Below are 18,550 nucleotides of genomic sequence, written 5' to 3' on the forward strand. Positions count from 1 at the left end.
TTGCCTTGTCCGCAATCCTCCCAAGACGGTGGCCGAATTCGCGTCTGAGGCGGCCGCGATGGAGAAGACGCTGGAAGTTCGAACGAGGCAGTACGATCGCCCGGTCAACGTGATGGTTTCCGAGACGATCGGTGCCGGGGCTACAAGCTCCGACACACTGCGTGAGACCATCCGAGCAGTGGTCAGGGAGGAGCTTCGGAAGCTTTTTCCGACGACACCGCAACCTCAAGTGGCTTCCCTGACTGACGTCATCCGCGAAGAGGTTCAACACGCTTTGGGCACTTCTAGGCCATCCGAGGCACCCCGCGAGCCACAGGCGATGACCTATTCCGCGGCTGTTCGTCGACCCCGCCCTGTTCCAACCCGTCTACAAGAAGCTCCACCGTACCGCCGTCCACTCTCGCCGCCATCCCCACTCTCGCCGCCGTCGACCGTACCGCCGTACACAGCCCAAACCCAGACGCTGAGGAAGACTGACGTTTGGCGAACGCCAGATCATCGTCCGCTGTGCTACCATTGCGGGGAGGCCAATCACATCTATCGTCGCTGCCCGTACAGGAGACTTGGACTGCGTGGTTTCTCCGTCGACGCCCCACGCCCCCGACCCGGCCAGCGCCCTACTGAGATCGACGAATACCTGTCCAACACCAACCGAGGACCAGCCCGCTCACACCGATCGCCATCGCCCTACCCATACCAGTCGCCTAACCGCCGTAGCAATGCTGATTTCGCACGTGGAAGGTCCTCCAGCCCACGCGGGGGAAACTAAAAGCAGCAACTTCTGGAGGTGAAGTTGCTCTACGGCGAAATACTCGAAACCCTCCAACGACGCAAGGACGCGCCGAAGACAGTGATTCACGACATGCCCTCATCCCGACGACCCGACCCAGCCCTGACGAGACTCCTGAACACGACGACAGCTACACGGCGCGACGCGTACCCGACCTGACCGAGACGTCCGTCGAGAAGACGACGACAACGACGATGCACAGTGCCCGACCGTCAACACGTACAAGCAGAGATACGACGCCCCGACGAACCCGGAACTCGAGGAAGACTGCATCTGACGTCAAGGTGTCCATCGACGGCTTTGACGTGGTCGCCCTCGTAGACACGGGAGCTGACTATTCGGTAATGAGCGGACCATTTGCGTCTAAACTGAAGAAAGTTATGACCAGATGGGACGGTCCGCATATACGCACAGCAGGGGCCACCTCGTGACGCCAAGTGGAACGTGCACATCGCGCGTCACCATAGACGGCACGACGTACCCTGCCGCGTTCGTCATCTTGCCTAACTGCTCCCGCGACGTAATTCTCGGAATGGACTTTTTGACGGACAACGGCGCAATAATTGATCTGCAGACCAAGTCGATAACTTTTTCCTCCCATCACTACATGACGCCGGAACCGAACCCCGAACACCGTGCAGCTGTAAGGATAGCCGATGATCATGTCACCCTGCCACCCCGCGCAAGTTTGATGATCACCGTCTACTGTGAAGGTGCTGCTCCGGACGTTGACGCTATCGTGGAGAGTGACCAAAGGTTGCTTCTCGACCGCGGTGTGTCTGTCGCAAGAGGCATTGCGCGCTTCAAGGAACACCAATCCCACATTTTGGTTACTAATTTCACCGAGGAGTACCAGCATTTAAACAAGGGCGCGGCAATTGCATTCCTCGAAGAAACGCAAGCAAGTGATGTGATCGCGGTCGCCGACTTTGAACGCACCCCCGTAGAAACCTTCAAGCTCCCGCAGCCCTTCGACGTGAATCCGGCGCTACCGCAAGAACAACGGAACAAATTATTGGCTTTGCTGCGTCGCTATAGCGAATGTTTTTCGTCGAGCGCAAAACTACGTCAGACCCCTCTAGCGAAGCACCGAATTATAACCGAAGATGGAGCCCGACCTGCCCGACAGTCACCGTACCGCGTCTCTTCACACGAACGGGAAGCTATCCGGACTCAAGTCGACGACATGCTCAGCGACGACATTATACAGCCATCGAAAAGCCCCTGGGCTGCGCCCGTCGTACTCGTAAAGAAAAAAGATGGCACATTAAGGTTTTGGGTTGACTACCGGCGACTGAACAAAACCACGAAAAAGGACGTGTACCCCCTCCCCCGAATCGACGACGCCCTCGACCACCTCTGCCACGCGAAGTACTTCTCATCGATGGACCTGAAGACCGGCTACTGGCAAATTGAAGTGGACGAGAGAGACCGAGAGAAGACTGCGTTTATAACCCCAGACGGCCTATACGAGTTCAAGGTACAGCGATGTTTCAAAGAGTCATGGACACTGTGCTAGCTGGCCTTAAGTGGCACACCTGCCTCTATACCTCGACGACGTAGTGGTATTCACCCGGACTTTCGACGAACACCTTGCAAGGTTGGAGTCTGTACTCGAGGCCATTCGTACGTCGGGGTTGACGCTGAAGCCTGAAAAGTGCCGTTTCGCATACGAGGAACTCAAGTTTTTAGGCCACGTCGTCAACGCCGCGGGAGTCCTACCTGACCCGGCAAAAACTTCAGCTATCGCGAACTTCCCTAGGCCGAAAGACAAGAAGGGCGTGCGAAGATTTCTCGGGCTGTGCGCATACTACCGGCGCTTCGTCGCAAACTTCGCACGCATTGCAGAGCCACTCACGCGCTTGACGAAAGATAGCACCCCTTTCAGCTGGGAAAATGACCAAGAAAAAGCATTCTGCGAGCTGCAAAAACACCTGCAAAGTCCGCCCGTGCTCGCTCATTTCGACGAAAATGCCGAAACGGAAATGCACACGGACGCCAGTGATATAGGCTTGGGTGCCGTCCTTGTCCAAAAGCAAAGCGGCTGCGAAAGGGTAATCACCTATGCTAGCCGTGGTCTGTCGAAGGAGGAGAAAAACTATTCTGCCTCTGAGAAAGAGTGCCTGGCTATTATATGGGCGATTTCAAAATTTCGCCCATACGTGTATGGAAGGCCATTAAAGGTTGTAACAGACCACCATGCGCTGTGTTGGCTCGCCAATTTGAAGGACCCCTCTGGCCGTCTTGGGCGGTGGAGCTTGCGCCTGCAGGAGTTCGACGTTACAGTCGTTTATAAATCCGGCAGGAAACACTCCGACGCCGACTGCCTGTCCCGCGCCCCCGTCGACCCACCACCACAAGACTCTGATGAAGACAGCGCGTTCTTCGGGATCGTGACGGAGAGCGACCTAGCCGCCCAGCAGCGTGCCGACCCTGACTTACGCGTCATAATCGAGTACCTCGAGGGATGCAACGTTGCCGTTCCTAGGACCTTCAAACGCAGCTTACCAGCATTCAGCCTGAGAAACTCCGTCCTTGTGAAGAAGAATTTCAGCCCCGGAACAAGAGTGAATTACCTTCTCGTCATCCCCGCGGACCTTCGTGACGAAATTTTGAAAGCATGCCACGACGACCCGTCTTCCGGACATCTGGGCACAGCCCGCACTATTGGAAAAATCAAGGCGAGGTACTACTGGCCCGGCCTTACCTCTGACGTCACCCACTACGTCCGGAGCTGCCGTAACTGCCAACGACGAAAAACGCCGCCGGCAAGACCCGCCGGACTTCTGCAACCGATCTCCGTCCCATCGAGACCATTTCAACAGATTGGAATGGACCTTTTAAGCCCGTTCCCTACGTCACGATCACAGAACAAGTGGATTGTCGTAGCGACAGACTACATGACGCGCTACGCAGAGACCGCCGCTCTTCCGAGGGGGACTGCACAAGTGGCGAAGTTCTTTATAAGCCAAGTTGTGCTGCGACATGGAGCCCCGGAAGTCCTAATCACAGACCGCGGAACGGCGTTTACTGCGGAGCTGATGCAAGGAGTATTACGCTACAGCAACACGGATCACCGAAGAACGACGGCGTACCACCCCCAAACGAACGGACTGACAGAACGTCTGAACAAGACAATCGCAGATATGCTGTCAATGTACGTTGACGTTGAACATAAGACTTGGGACGAAGTGCTCCCGTATGTCACGTTTGCGTACAACACGGCTATCCAGGAGATGACGCAGCTGACGCCGTTCGAACTTGTCTACGGTAGAAGGCCGACTACGATGCTCGACGCCATGCTTCCGCACGTAGAAGACGACGACCTCAACGCCGACGTCCACGGATATCTTCAACGTGCGGAGGAGGCCCGCCAGCTCGCTCGAGTTCGTATAACGGACCAGCAGCTGGTGGATGCGGGCCGCTACAACCTCCGACGCCGAGACGCCGAGTACCGCCCAGGGGACCGTGTGTGGGTTTGGACTCCCATCCGACGACGCGGACTCAGTGAGAACCTCCTGCGACGGTATTTCGGACCCTACAAGATTCTAGGACGTGTTGGCCAACTCACCTACGAAGTGATCCCCGATGGTGCCTCCGGCACATCACGACAACGCACGCGGCCTGAAGTCCACGTGGTTCGCTTAAAACCTTTCTACGGACGATGACGAACTTTTATTTTCATTTGTTCGGACTGTCGCTTATGTTAGCATCGGGTCGATGCACTCTTAGAGGGGGGGTAATGCCGCGAACCATACATTGGGTTTGTTTATTTGTGTTTTGCTTTTACCGCCCGGCTGCGCCGGTCTGTGTTATCTCTGCGCCAAGGGAAGCGCGTGTTCCAGTCTTTCTTTCTGTGCCGCATGTGTTATCTGTTGTGATAGGGAGAGCATTCCCATTTAACGTGAACAGCCCAGAATAATCTTCTTGGATCTACTATGTTCTCGATGCGAATTGACGTTTCGAGAACCACGCGCGCCAAAAGATAAAAAGCCTCCAGTGCGGACGCCGGGGCATTCGATTCGACGACACTCGCCTGTGCAAGTCACTTTGTTGACCGCTGCTTCGCCGCCTCTGTATTCTTTTGAGTTGTTAGGGGAGCACAAGTTCGCTCCAATAAACGTGTTTCTCATTCAAGACAACTGCTTCGTCCTTGTCTTCGTGACAATATTGTCGGCAAAGAACAAGCAATCGGTTCAGAGCCGCTCGATGGGACGGAACGTAAAGATATGACGGCGGAAGACAGTGGCGGGGTTGTGTCAAGCCTCCAAACGGATAGCGCAAAGCGTGCGGCAAACGAGATCCCACCTGTCTTAGACGAGCATGGTCCAGTGACATTGGTCGAAGCAGTCGACAAACTTGGAGATCACAAGGACGCAGAAGAAATCTTGGAATCCTTTAGGCAAAAAAAATCTGACCAAGAAAATAGCGGCAGGATAAGCCTAACGGACACCTACTGCAAGGACCGTATGATGCGCCCCTTCAACGTACAATACATTGTTCCGGAAGTCATCGTGGATTCCCCGTCAATGGAAGAAATCTTAGCCCCGCCACTAACCGGAAAGGAAGACCTGAAACGAGCCGTGAGAAGCATTCACTGGAAGGAAACATACAACAGGCTTTTCATCTGTTCGTGGGTCTGTTCATCAGACCAGAGCCAGCGGACCACACGAACAGGTTGTTGGTGCGCCTCTTTGCTGTGTGGCCGAATGTAAAGGCGCGAAGCTTCGCCAAGGAAAAGCTGCAAGCGCGGTCAGTGGCCAATCCACCGACACAGCGAAGAGAATGGCGGCCGACTGGAAGAGGAGGAAGAAGCGGGGAGCGCGTTCTGGTAGAGAATAAACATGGCGTCGTGAGAATTGGACGTCCGTTCTTTACTATATATATATATATATATATATATATATACCGAAAGATAGGGAAGCAGTCTACAACGCCAAAGGAGGCATAGGGGTGGGGTTGGGTTCTTTTCTTTTAAATGCAGAGCATTTTAGTATCTCACGATGTCACCCGCGTTGGCGTCCGTAGTCCGCATCACTACGTAGTCCGCACCCTACACTATATAAAGAAATTATAATACCTTCCGGCGCCAGGTTTCCATCCCACGACTCTGCGGGCGGAACGCAAGGTACACGGCACTTTACCGACTGCTCCACGGAGCCGACACAGAATGGAAGGTTACGCACGCGCCTTATATCCTTGACTCATTCAACCGTCGGCCACAGGTGCGCCCTCTCCCCCGCGTCCTCCTCACCTTCTCTCCGCTCGCAACACCCTTTCTCGCCGCGTTCGGTTCGCGTTCATGTGGTGGCGCGATTTCGGCGCTATAACACTCTCTCGCAAAGGGCATTGGATTGGATTTGATTGGATTGGCTTGGCTTGGCTTGGCTTGGATTGGATTTTGATTGGGTTGGATTAAAGTGGATTGTGTTGCGTCATAGCCGCGCCACGTTGCGTCGTAGCCTCTCCACGTTGCGTAATAGCCGTGGCAGGGGGTTTACGGCACGTTTCACGTTTCACCATCGACTTCATCGACAATGTCTACGCTGGAAGACAACAATTACAACAACAACAACCAATACGTAATCCATAAGACTTGCAGGCACGCCCCCCGCGGAAATGCTCTGCATTTGATGGTACCCCTCGCGAGGGGGAAGTTTTGATTTCTCGGTGGTGAGCATACGCGGTAATGCATCACTTTGCGACGGCGAACCGTCACGCCGAATGCAGATGGTTGTATGGGAAGAGGACAACGGAGGCCAATTGGTGTCGTCTGGCCCGATAGCAACTGGGTCTGCGGCGATACTCCACTTTTTAAAATTTTTCACTACGGTTAATGAAGTAAACATTTTTTTTAATATACAGAAGAAAGAAAGAAAGAAAAACGCGCCCAGAGTGGGGACCGAACCCACGCCTTTCGATTACATGTCGAATGCCTTACCAATTCGGCTATCTGGGCGACTGTGTTTTCCTTCACTTTCTAGGCTATTTATAGTTACTAGAAGTGTATCTGACGCTTGAGGGTGGTAACCAGCGCCACTCTGACTACACGTGGAGAAGGGGACCTTCTTTTCAACCCCCGGGGCGTGACTCGAGCGTCTACAGCCTGTCATGAGCGGGTAACTGGCGGGAAGCCCTCTTATGCTACCTAGGCATCAAGGCTGCCAGAGCCGAGACCCTCGCTAGGCTTTCGCAGAATAATATAGTAAGGAAATGAGGGGCTCGTTGAGGAAATACCGAAAGATAGGGCAGCAGTCTACAACGCCATAGGAGGCATAGGGGTGTGGTTAGGTTCTTTTCTTTTTCACTACGGTTAATGAAGTAAACATTTTTTTTTAATATACAGAAGAATGAAAGAAAGAAAAACACGCGCCCAGAGTGGGGACCGAACCCACGCCTTTCGATTACATGTCGAATGCCTTACCAATTCGGCTATCTGGGCGACTGTGTTCTCCTTCACTTTCTAGGCTATTTATATTTACTAGAAGTGTATCTGACGCTTGAGGGTGGTAGCCAGCGCCACTCTGACTACACGAGGAGAAGGGGCCTTTCTTTTCAACCCCCGGGGCGTGACTCGAGCGTCTACAGCCTGTCATGAGCGGGTAACTGGCGGGAAGCCCTCTTATGCTACCTAGGCATCAAGGCTGCCAGAGCCGAGACCCTCGCTAGGCTTTCGCAGAATAATATAGTAAGGAAATTAGGGGCTCGTTGAGGAAATACCGAAAGATAGGGCAGCAGTCTACAACGCCAAAGGAGGCATAGGGGTGTGGTTAGGTTCTTTTCTTTTTCACTACAGTTAATGAAGTAAACATTTTTTTTAATATACAGAAGAAAGAAAGAAAGAAAAACACGCGCCCAGAGTGGGGACCGAACCCACGCCTTTCGATTACATGTCGAATGCCTTATATATATATATATATAGGGAGCAATACAACATTGAAGATGGTAGAGCACACAAGAAAAGAAAACTTCGAACAAGGTGAAAACCACGATTGTTGCCAACGTTTCAGCAAAGAGACTTGCCTTCGTCAGGGCAACCTGTCGCCTGGCTGGCACGGTTTATATAGGCGTAGGTCCCCAGGTGAGAGGAGAGAAGGAAAGAAGGGAGTGGAATTGAGAAAGCGGATTGGTTTGGGAGTATGTCGGGGGAGATATTGATGGGGAAAGAATGTATAGTTTGAGCCGCGAAGTAGGTCAGACGGAGGTCAGCCGGGGGTTGATATTCCGAGAAGTTTTGGGAGAGAAAGGATGAGAGGGTGTTTGTTGACCCTCCGCGCGGCATACCGAAAGGTTGTCAGAACCTCAATAAAGCTTGGTGTTGGGCTCCCCTATCTATCTATATATGGGTATCTATACATAATGGAACAACAGCGCTGAACTTAACACAACAATAGCGTAAAGAAAAAAAGGACACACATTGCGTGTGTCCTTTTCGTTTCGTTTCGTGTGTCCTTTGTTTATTTACGCTGTTGTCGTCGTGTTAAGTTCAGCGCTATTGTTTCATTATGTTCTCAGAAAAGCCGGAAGCAGAACAGGCGGTGAGAGGGGTCCTTATCAGAAACTATCTGCAAGCCTCAGGTCAAAAGAAAAGGTAGAGAATGGGGAGAATAACTAGGTCAAGGAAAAAAGAAGAAAAAACAGGGAGGACAACAACACAAACACACATAAGAAAAAGCAATAAACCCACAACTGAAATGGCACGTGTCGCCCATGGCAACATTCCTGGAACAGGCCTGTCCTGAAACTCAAAAACGAAAAGATAAAGTTAGAGTGACGTACGGGGCACAAGACAAAGCGGAGCAAAAAAATAGAAATGAAATGGAATTCCCCAGAAAAGGTTGGAGGGATGCGGGCGCGTACTAAACTGGAAGCAAAGAAATTTAAACAAAAAGAATTAGGTGACCAAGTAAGGAGCAGAGGAAGGGGTCATAGTATTTGGATAAGGTATATGCAGTACAATGCCTAATATCGCAAGAATTCCAAGTTGCCTCTAGACGCATTAATTCCAGCAGATTCCATGGAGTTGAATTTGTGATTTAAATAAGATTCTTGGTATTTCCTGTCCCTAGGAAACCTAAAGTTTGACTGAAGTATATATAGCTTAAGGTCATCAAAATTGTGGCCTGGTTGGTTGAAATGCTCCGCTACAGCAATGGAGGATTTCCCCACTTCCCCCGCCTAATTGAAGAGATAAATAAGGCAGGGCGCCCACCCAGTGGAATCCTCCTTGTTACTCTTGACGTTGCCGCATTGTATACAAACATCCCTTTCTTCGAAGGAATCGAAGCTATTTGAAAAGCTTTATCAGAGAACCCGCACCAACATGCGCGAGAAGGGTACATAACTTTGTTAAAACTAGTTTTAACTCTCAATTATTTTGAATTTCACTCCTGGAATGATTTCAGTCTGCCCACTGCGACAAACAACTTAGTGTTTTAAATGAGCAGATTGTAATCATTCCACTCACTGAGCAAGAGAAAATTGATCTTGATGCCTTTAGAAACTGTAAAGGACACGAGCTGTGCAAGAAACATAGAGTTAAATTTGAACGTGACCAGCTCCTTTTGCCTGACACACATTGCACCATTCAACCTCCTGTTCTCGCTAAGCCTGAATACGTGGCACTAAATCATCTGACATCCCCCGCACAGACATCAGAATCTCCTACGGTGGAATTTTTCCCTCCCGCTAATAATCAAAATGTAAAATCTAGCTCCCACAGTACGAGTAACAGCAACATGACACCTGTTCCTGAACAGAATGTTGTATTCACCTCCCCCGTCACGTGTAACAGCAACGTTATAGATATTTCAGAAACATTATCGACAACCGAAAAAATTATCCTAGAACGAGGCCTCACTTTCTGCCCTACCAACAACCATGTGAATGAATACGAGTTACACAAGGATCTTACCGAATTATCCCGCAGAATGAGACTGAAGGAATTCTTTTCCGATAAGCAAGACAATAGTGAAATTAATGACCACGCACTCCGTGCACCACGCACTTGTACGCCAGCTGCCGAGGAATCTCCAGTACTCGATTTGTGTATAAAACCAGTATCAAAAGAAATATTATTGACAACGGAGAAATCAAATAAACGCAAAACTTGACCCCCTCAGAAGAAGTAACTCTAAATAACCTAGCAGCCAGAACGGACATAATCATTAAACCTGCAGACAAAGGAGGTGGCGTTGTCATCTTACCAATGGAAAAATATAAAGATGAGGTCTATAGGCATCTTAACAACCATGGTCACTACCAGCCTTTGGACCATGATCCCAGCAACAAATGCAGTCAAACGATCTTTCGCACCCTCACATATCTGCTGGCCAGAGAATTAATCACCACAACAGAGACCGATGAACAAGCCAGCAGGACGTTTCTACCTGCTCCCCAAAATCCATCAAGTCCCCACAGAAGCATTGTTCTCAGCTGACATTCAAGGCAGACCCATAGATTTTTACAACAACACCCCTACGGAAGCATTGTCTGTGTTTCTGAATCACCATTAGGCAGACATTCCGACTTCTCTTCCTTCATTTGTTCAGGACACCCCACACGTCCTCCGCATAATAGAAGCAATATACGATGTTGGGAAAATACCCATTGAGGTCCTTCTGGTCACGCTCCACATCTCGGCTCTCTATACGAACATTTCTATCACCGAAGGAATAGAAGCTACATCAAAGGCCTTAGCAGAAAACCAGCACCAGCATGCGTTGGCAGTCAACATTAGTTCTAACTCTCAACTATTTGGAGTTCGACTGATCTTACTACTTTCAAGTTTTTGGAACCAGCATGGGCAGTCCTTTCGCACTCACCTACGCCAACATTTTTATGTGACTACTTGAAGTTTCCCTTTCAGAGTCTTTCACCCTCAAACCGAAGGTTTACCTTCGATACATGCATGACATCTTCATAATTTGGGAGCACGGCCGCACAGCCCTAGAAAGTTTCATTTCGCATCCTAATTCCTGGCATCCGACCATTAAGTTTCCATGCCAGTACTCGGATAAACAAGTGAGCTTCCTAGACACCACTGTTGTTCTTGACAATGGTAAACTGAAAAACACGCTTTATAGGAAACCAACGGAGAGACAACACTACCTAGACTACACTAGTCATCACCCACGACACTGCAAACAAGGTATCTTTGTAAGGACAGGCTACCAGAGTAAGAAGAGTATGCAGTGATAACAGAGACTATATAAAACACCTTAATGAACTAAAATCCACCCTGCAGAGCAGGGATCACCCGGTCAGCTCGCTGGATATGGCTTACGAAAGAGCATCCCAGCTGGAAAGAGACGAAGTGCTCTAACAACAACGTCGAAATGAAGGCGCCCGACCACCAGCCTTAGTAAGCAAATTCTCAAACACGCTCCCTAACATAAACAACACCCTGTCTTGCTTCTAGCCGATTTCTACATACCACGCGCACCCGCCTCCCTCGACCTTCGGCATTTCGTCTTACTACCACATATACAAAAAGGAAAAAGTAAAAAAAAAAAGAAAACAGAAAAGAAGTCCTCGAATCTACCGAACAGCTCCCCGTGGATTGTACCTGCGCATACCCCTTCTATTCTTCTGCGAACACTGGCCTCCCCAGCCGGAATTCTTCGGACTATACGGGTTGTTGTTTACGAGTTTCCTCTCCTACACACAGTTCAGTAACCTTGCAATTGAACCCCCAAGACGCCACGCTGGGCCTCAAACTTCCCGGAAGCCTTCTTTGAGGTCACCCGGCACCACCTCAGCCCATCTTAAACCATTCCCCCCTGTTTCCCCCAACCCTCTCGTAGTCTTATTCGTGGCAAATAACTCCATTGTAGAGATCTTATTCTCTCATGGGGTAGTAGCAACGAATGCGTCGAAACTTCCACACGGTCCGGGCGAGAAAACTTAGCAAAAACCACACCTCCGTTTCTCTCTCACTGCTTCGCTCCTTTCAACCGACCGTTGTTGTGCCAGAGCGCCTGGCCCAAAGGCGTTGCACGAGGCGACGCGCCGACAGCGAGGCTGAGTCACGCCTCTCCCTTTCGTCGCTGCGGCGCGGCCGAATCCTGCATCTCGGAACGCTGCGGCGCGGCCGAATCCCGCATCCCAGAACGCTGCGGCGCGGCCGAATCCCGCATCGGAGAACGACCAAACAAGGGCATGTCGCTACGCCCGGAGGCGAGGTCACGCAGACGGCGGTGGCGTCATCATCACATCACATCACTTTAATACCTTAAAGACCCCCTGTAGGGGGTATTACATAAGGGGTGGGTAACAGATAAATGTTCACAGATCGTCAAATGGAAATGTGCGTGGTGACCTTCTCTTTAAATGTTGATGAACACGTGATGGCCGGAACGTCACAGGGAAGGCCATTCCAGTCCACTGCTACACGGGGGAAAAAAGAGGCAGAAAAAGTGGTAGTGCGAGCATGTGGACGCGCAATTTGATGCGGGTGGGCAGTGCGGTGAGATATGCGCGTCAGTGGTACGATGTAGGGTGCTTGATTAAGAGAACTGTAGAAAAACTTGTGTAGCAAACAAAGGCTGGTGATGCGGCGGCGCACTGAAAGATTTGAAAGACCAGTTTTGCGTTTAAGGGATGATATGCTTATGTCATATGAATATGAGGAATGAATGAACCTAGTGGCGCGGTTTTGCACAGATTCTAATTCATTGATCAAGTATACCTGGTGCGGACTCCATATGGGAGCCGCATATTCTAGTTTAGTTCGGATTAAAGATTTATAGGCGAGAAGTTTGACGTCCAGTGGGGCATGACGCAGATGGCGCTTTAAGAAACCCAAAGATCGGTTTGCTGATGATATGACGTTCGTGATATGCGTGCGCCATGAAAGATCATTGGTTAAGGTGACGCCTAGGTATTTATAGGATTGAACTTGTTCAAGAGACGAGTTAGCTATTACGTAAGAAAAATACAAGGGATTACGCTGGCGTTGAAAAGAAACGAGTTTGCATTTAGTGGGATTAAGCTCCATTAACCACAGGTCGCACCATTGCTGTACACGGTTAAGGTCATTTTGGAGCGCAGTTTGATCAGAAGGGTTAGTAATTTTGCGGTATAGAACACAATCGTCGGCAAGCATGCGGATGTGAGAAGATACATGCATGGGTAGATCGTTAATATATATTAGAAACAGAAGGGATCCGAGGACAGACCCTTGGGGGACGCCCGATGTTACCGAGAGGGAGCTAGAATGGTTATTTTTAATATCGACAAACTGGGAACGGTTAGCAAGAAATTCTGAAATCCATGCTAGAATTTTTGAGTGCAGATTCAACTGGGCAAGTTTTAGTAAGAGGCGTTTGTGTGGTACTTTGTCAAAAGCTTTAGCGAAGTCTAGAAAGATTGCATCAGTCTGGAGGTTACGGTCAAGATTAGCATGCAAATCATGAGTAAATATCGCTAGTTGTGTTTCACAAGATAAAGATTTACGGAAGCCATGTTGGGCAGAATGAAAGAAATTGTTAGCGTCCAGGAAGTGCATTATGTGAGTGTATATGACGTGTTCCATGACTTTGCATGAGACGCTGGTTAGTGAAATGGGACGGTAATTTAGGGGTGACTGTTTGTTACCTGATTTGTGGACCGGAATGACCTTTCCCACTTTCCAGTCGTCTGGTAACATTCCTGTTTCAAGCGATAATGAGAACAGCATCGAAAAATACACTGCAATAATTTGTTTAGTGTTTTTTAACAGTTTGGAGTTAATGTTGTCTACGCCAGCCGATGATGAAAGTTTAAGTCTGTCGATAAGGGACGAAATTCCAGCAACAGAAAATTCCACTGGAGCCATTATCGGTAAAGTCGTAGTAGGTGGCGAGGGAAGTGGCGAATCTGCTTCTTTAGTGAACACAGAGCAGAACGCGATGTTAAATACGTCGGAACAATCAGCGTCGCTAACTTCCTCTCCGTTATGGTTAGTAAGCGTTATTTCGCGTGTCGGTTCCGGGTTTATAACTTCCCAGAACTTTCTAGGGTTATTTGTTAGAATTTTAGGCAAGTCAATGCGATAAAACGTCTGTTTTGCACTTCGAATTGCAGCATAATATGCGTCTTCTGCAGCATAGTACTTGTCCCATGCGCACGCAGTACCATTAAGTTTCGCAGTACGAAAGAGACGTTTCTTTTTGTTTTCTTGCCTTTTTAAACGTTTTGAAAACCATGGTTTATTTTCATTGGCGGGGAAGTTCATCTTGGGGATATATTTATTAGCTAACTCGATTACTTTGTCCCTAAAGACTAACCAGTTACTGTTAAGAGATCGGGAATCGAAATTGGATTCAAACGCAGGCAGGAAATCTCGCAGTTCGTTATTAATTGCTTCGTAATCACCCTTATTGTACATATGAATTGTTTTGCTGGAAATGTGGCGTGTTTTAGGGATGAAGTTTAGTGTAGTATGAATAACTTTGTGATCACTGATTTCACGTAAGTACAAGATAGATTCTAAGCTTTCGGGGCTGTTTGTTAGTATCAGATCTAAAATATTCGAAGATTCACTAGTTACCCATGTTGGTTCGGATACCAGTTGCGTAAGGTTAAAGTTCAGACAAACATCGACAAATTCTCTTGCTTCGGTATTTCCTGTAATTAGTTGTGTTTGGTTCAGCCAGTCAATATTCGGGAAATTAAAGTCGCCATAAAGGAGGATATGTGCGGTAGGGTGTTTATTAGTAAGCGTAGATAGCATTTCATTTAATTCGCGGGCGAAATTTGGATCAGTACGAGGGGGCCTGTAGCATACGCCAAGTATTACTGTTTCGGGTGGTGCACGGCACATTACCCACAATATTTCAAGTTGTGAGGCAATTTTGATAAGGGAGCAAGATAGCTTTTTGCTAGTCGCGATGAGTACGCCCCCACCACGTGCGTTTTTACGGTCATGACGAAAAAGGTTAAAGTGCGGCAAGTCAGCCAGAACCTCTGTATCTGAAATGTCGTCAGTAAGCCACGTTTCGGTCAATATAAGTATACTACTGCTAGATGATTTTAACAGATTAGACAGGGGCACGCGCTTAGGAAGAAAACTACGGATGTTAGTATAAATTACAGAACACGAAAGCTTAGCTTTAGTGCTTGTACGTGGCTGTTGGCGCGCTTGCCGACGGCGTACTGATCCCTATGTTTTTTCCTTGTCGCCCTCCCTTTCCCCATCGGCGGCGCAGCTGACTCACCGCTTCGCTACCATTCGTCGGAATTGAAACTTCAGGCAGCGAGAGCTCTGATTGGAGCTATTCGAACTTCTCGGGGTCCCAACGAACTTCCCGGGGTATAAAAGAAGCCCGAAGGCTCTCGTCGTCGGCTTTCCTCGGCGGCTTCTCTCCGGCACCAGTCTCTTCGGAAGCACCGAGTGAAAAGGGTGCTGTCGCCTTTGTGCGAATCATGTAACGTTTGCTTACCCTGTATATACTGTATACAAATGTTACTTCAAGTTTTCGTCGGCTCGAGAACTTCTTCGCTCGGCTCTGCGCCGCGTCGATAGCCGACGGAGCAAGGCAACATCGCTACACCGGTGGCTGCGCTCGGGTGGCCAGTCGCAACAGCGGAGACTGCGGTGAGAGGGCCCAGTCCCAACATCGGTGACGAGCTGAAGGCGAGTCACAACCTTGGCGACCGCCCCGGGATAGTCAGTCCCAACAGTGGTGGCAGCGGTGGGATAGTCATTCCCAACAGTGGATGGCAGCTGCGGGATCGACCGGCAACGGCTACTACCTGTTGTGGTAAGCGCTCGACGTTTTCTCTCAGTTCACCAGACTTCTCTAGCAGAGGGTATGGTAGTTTAGAGAAGGGCTGGGTGGAGCACTGTGTATAGCTTTGAGTGTTTCAAGCCTAGAGCAAGTGTTTTGAAACCAAACCTAGTGCTGAGAGGTAAACAAAGGAGCGTAGAGAATTACTTGCGCGTGCCTTACTAGTAGCTCGATAGTACAGGTACGGCAAGGGAATTCTAGCGTGGGTAAGCAGCAAGAGGCCTGTGCAAACGATGGAGGACCTTAGAGTGAAGGAACTCATCGAAATTTGCGAGGAGCTGGGCCTTGACTTAGGCCGTGCGAAACGGAAGCATGCGATCCTTGAGATCATGCGGAAGGAGAACGTAACGGCTGAGGAAGTAAATGAGGCCAGGGCTGATATCAAAGAGCGCCGTGAGCGCGAGAAGGCCGAAGAGAAAGAGCGCCGCGAGCGCGAGGAGGCCGAAGAAAAAGAGCGCCGCGAGCGCGAGGAAGCGGAATGGCAGAAATGGAGAGAGGAAGCGGAAAGGCAGGAACGGAGGGAGGAAGCTGAAAGACAGGAACGGGAAGCCAAAAGGCAGCTCGAGTTGATGAGGCTAGAGTCGAAGTTCCGGCAGGGTTCGCCGGCGCCTAGCGTGACTTGTCTAACGGTTCAGGCGAGCGGTCCGAGAAGTCAGGACCAACGGCCGCCGTTCGTTGTTGAGAGGTCAGGGCCGCAAGACGGAGCGTGCCAGGGCAAACGCGAAGCGACCGCACACGTATTCTTGGACAGAGAAGCGAGCCAGGAAAGCGAGAACGGCGCGGAGGCAGAGAGGCCGCTTCGAAATAAAGATTTCGAAACGCGCGCACAGTCCGCGAGCAGTGGCCAGTGCATGGCACTTACGAGTTCGCAAGCGGGGAAGCTCTCGGAGAATGTTGACTCTTCCCCAGCGAGCGAGACGCGAAAGGACGCCGAGCAACGTAGCTCGAACTGCGATCCGACCGAAAACTCTCGCGGTAGGTTAGTCGAACCGCCAGCGGCTGAGGCGGGTTGCGTGAAACCCTTCGGTGGAGAAACGGAGCCGGGCGACAAGGAGAGTACGTTGTCACCGTTTTCCGATCAGCCGTTACGCGAAGACGAGCTCAAGGTCGAAGCGCTGCCGAGAGAGATATTCAGTCAACTGGTAGCGAGTGAAGTTGACAGAGACTGTACCGCCGTCTCGGAGAGCAATGGCATACCTAAAGTAGATAACGCACTTGCTAAGACGTCCGATAGAGGGCCGTACGAGTCCACTGATCGAGTTCAGGTGTCGGTCTCGGGTTCAACTATCTCGGCAGAACGCTCAGAATCAGCGGAGGCCTCAGAGACGGCTTCCAACAGGATCGCGCAGTGTGCGCGAGATAGCGAGGTTTCGGGTGAAAGTTTGGACAGCGAGGCTAGCCGGACGAAGCCGCTAGAGCCCTCGGAAACAGAAGGTGTTCCTTCGGGTGCGAGCTCTAACGCGGGCGATGTGGTGGCTAAGCCTGCGAACGGGACACGAGAGACGAGCGAGCAACGAAGGCCGAGCGGTGAGCGGACCGAAAGGTCGGGCAGTAGCTTAGTGGAGCCGCCGACGGCCGAAGCGGGTTGCGTCATCCCCATCGGCAGGGAAACCCAGGTGGCCGAGCGTTGCAAGGCGAACTCGATGTTGTCCCCAGTTCGTGATGGCCTGCTTGAAAGCAAGGTGGGGCACTTTCACCCGCATTTCAAGCCAGTGGAGCGAAGACGCACAGTGCGAAAGCGAAAGTTGAGAGCTTTCTGCTATGAGCGGAAACGCGATTGCGAGGCATGCGTGCCTGCCGCTATGTTGGCCTTGAAGTCAGCTCCGCGCGAGATTACGGGCGTCAGCTTTGCGAGGCTTGTATATGACCGCGGAAAGAGAACGCGTTTCGAATAACGAAACTAGCCTGTGGGGAAGAGCTAGTTGTAACGCTGAGTTCTTTGTTTCCCCGTTCGGACAGTCCGTCCCGTCATGTTCAGCTTCGGACTCCAACACGAGCAGTATTGCTTCTCAAAACTAACGGATCGGTTGTTTTGTGGCCTGTCGTAGTGCGCGCTCCATTACCTCGACGATGGCGCCAGCTTTTCTAGCACATGGTAAGGAGCATGTAGATCACTTACGAGTCGTGCTGAGCAGGCTCAAAGAAGCAGGCCTACTAATCAAACAGTCATAAGTGTCACATAGGATACGCCGAAGTGACGCATCTAGCGCATGTGGTTGTGGTAGCGCGGCCGACGCAGACCGTCGGAAATCGTAATGGCCGCAGACGTAAGCTATCGCCCACCAACGAACAAGTCAGAAGTCAGAGATAAGGACTTTTCGGGTTTGACTGGATATGGCTAGACTTAGCGGAAAGATTACTCCACACCACGGTGTAGGAATATTTAGGTGTTGACACTGCGCGCGGCGGCGCGGCCAGACCTTGTTCGGCACTCCATGCGCTTCGCTCGAACGCCGGCAGACGGCGCCGCGCCACGGGGGCCTTTCTGGTCGGAACGTTGCGGCTGCCGAAGTGCAGATGTTGCTGGATCGTTCGATGTTGCGCCGTGTAAGTTAAGTTTTTTTTAATTGCAGCAAGGCACACGACGATTGAAACTGCTGTCGACACCAAATCATTTTCGGTTACTGCCATTTTTACTTGCTGAAACTGCGGGAGTGCGCGGAAGAGCAGCGAGTACGCGGCCGGCGACCCTTCCGAGTTCGTCGTAGAAATGAGTCTATTGCAAATAATTTTGGTGTCCAAAAGCGCGGCAAGATCCCACGGGCTTCTGGTCGACAGCTAGGAACTCCACTTGGCAACTAAATAATGTTTATTATCTCTCCCTCTCTTCGTTCATGCGCACGACTCCCGAGAGCATAGCATAGCTACTTTACCGCATCGTAAAATAAAATGTCCTAAACGCGCATGCTCGCCAATTCTGGCAGAGAGCCTACGCGTATCATGAAATGTTGCCTGAGCAGTGTAATGCCCGCCCTGTATAGAATATGGT

This window comes from Haemaphysalis longicornis, unplaced genomic scaffold, assembly GCF_048455015.1.
Source record: "Haemaphysalis longicornis isolate Haplotype H1 unplaced genomic scaffold, Haemaphysalis longicornis Haplotype H1 scaffold_1, whole genome shotgun sequence".
Classification (NCBI taxonomy): Eukaryota; Metazoa; Arthropoda; class Arachnida; order Ixodida; family Ixodidae; genus Haemaphysalis; species Haemaphysalis longicornis.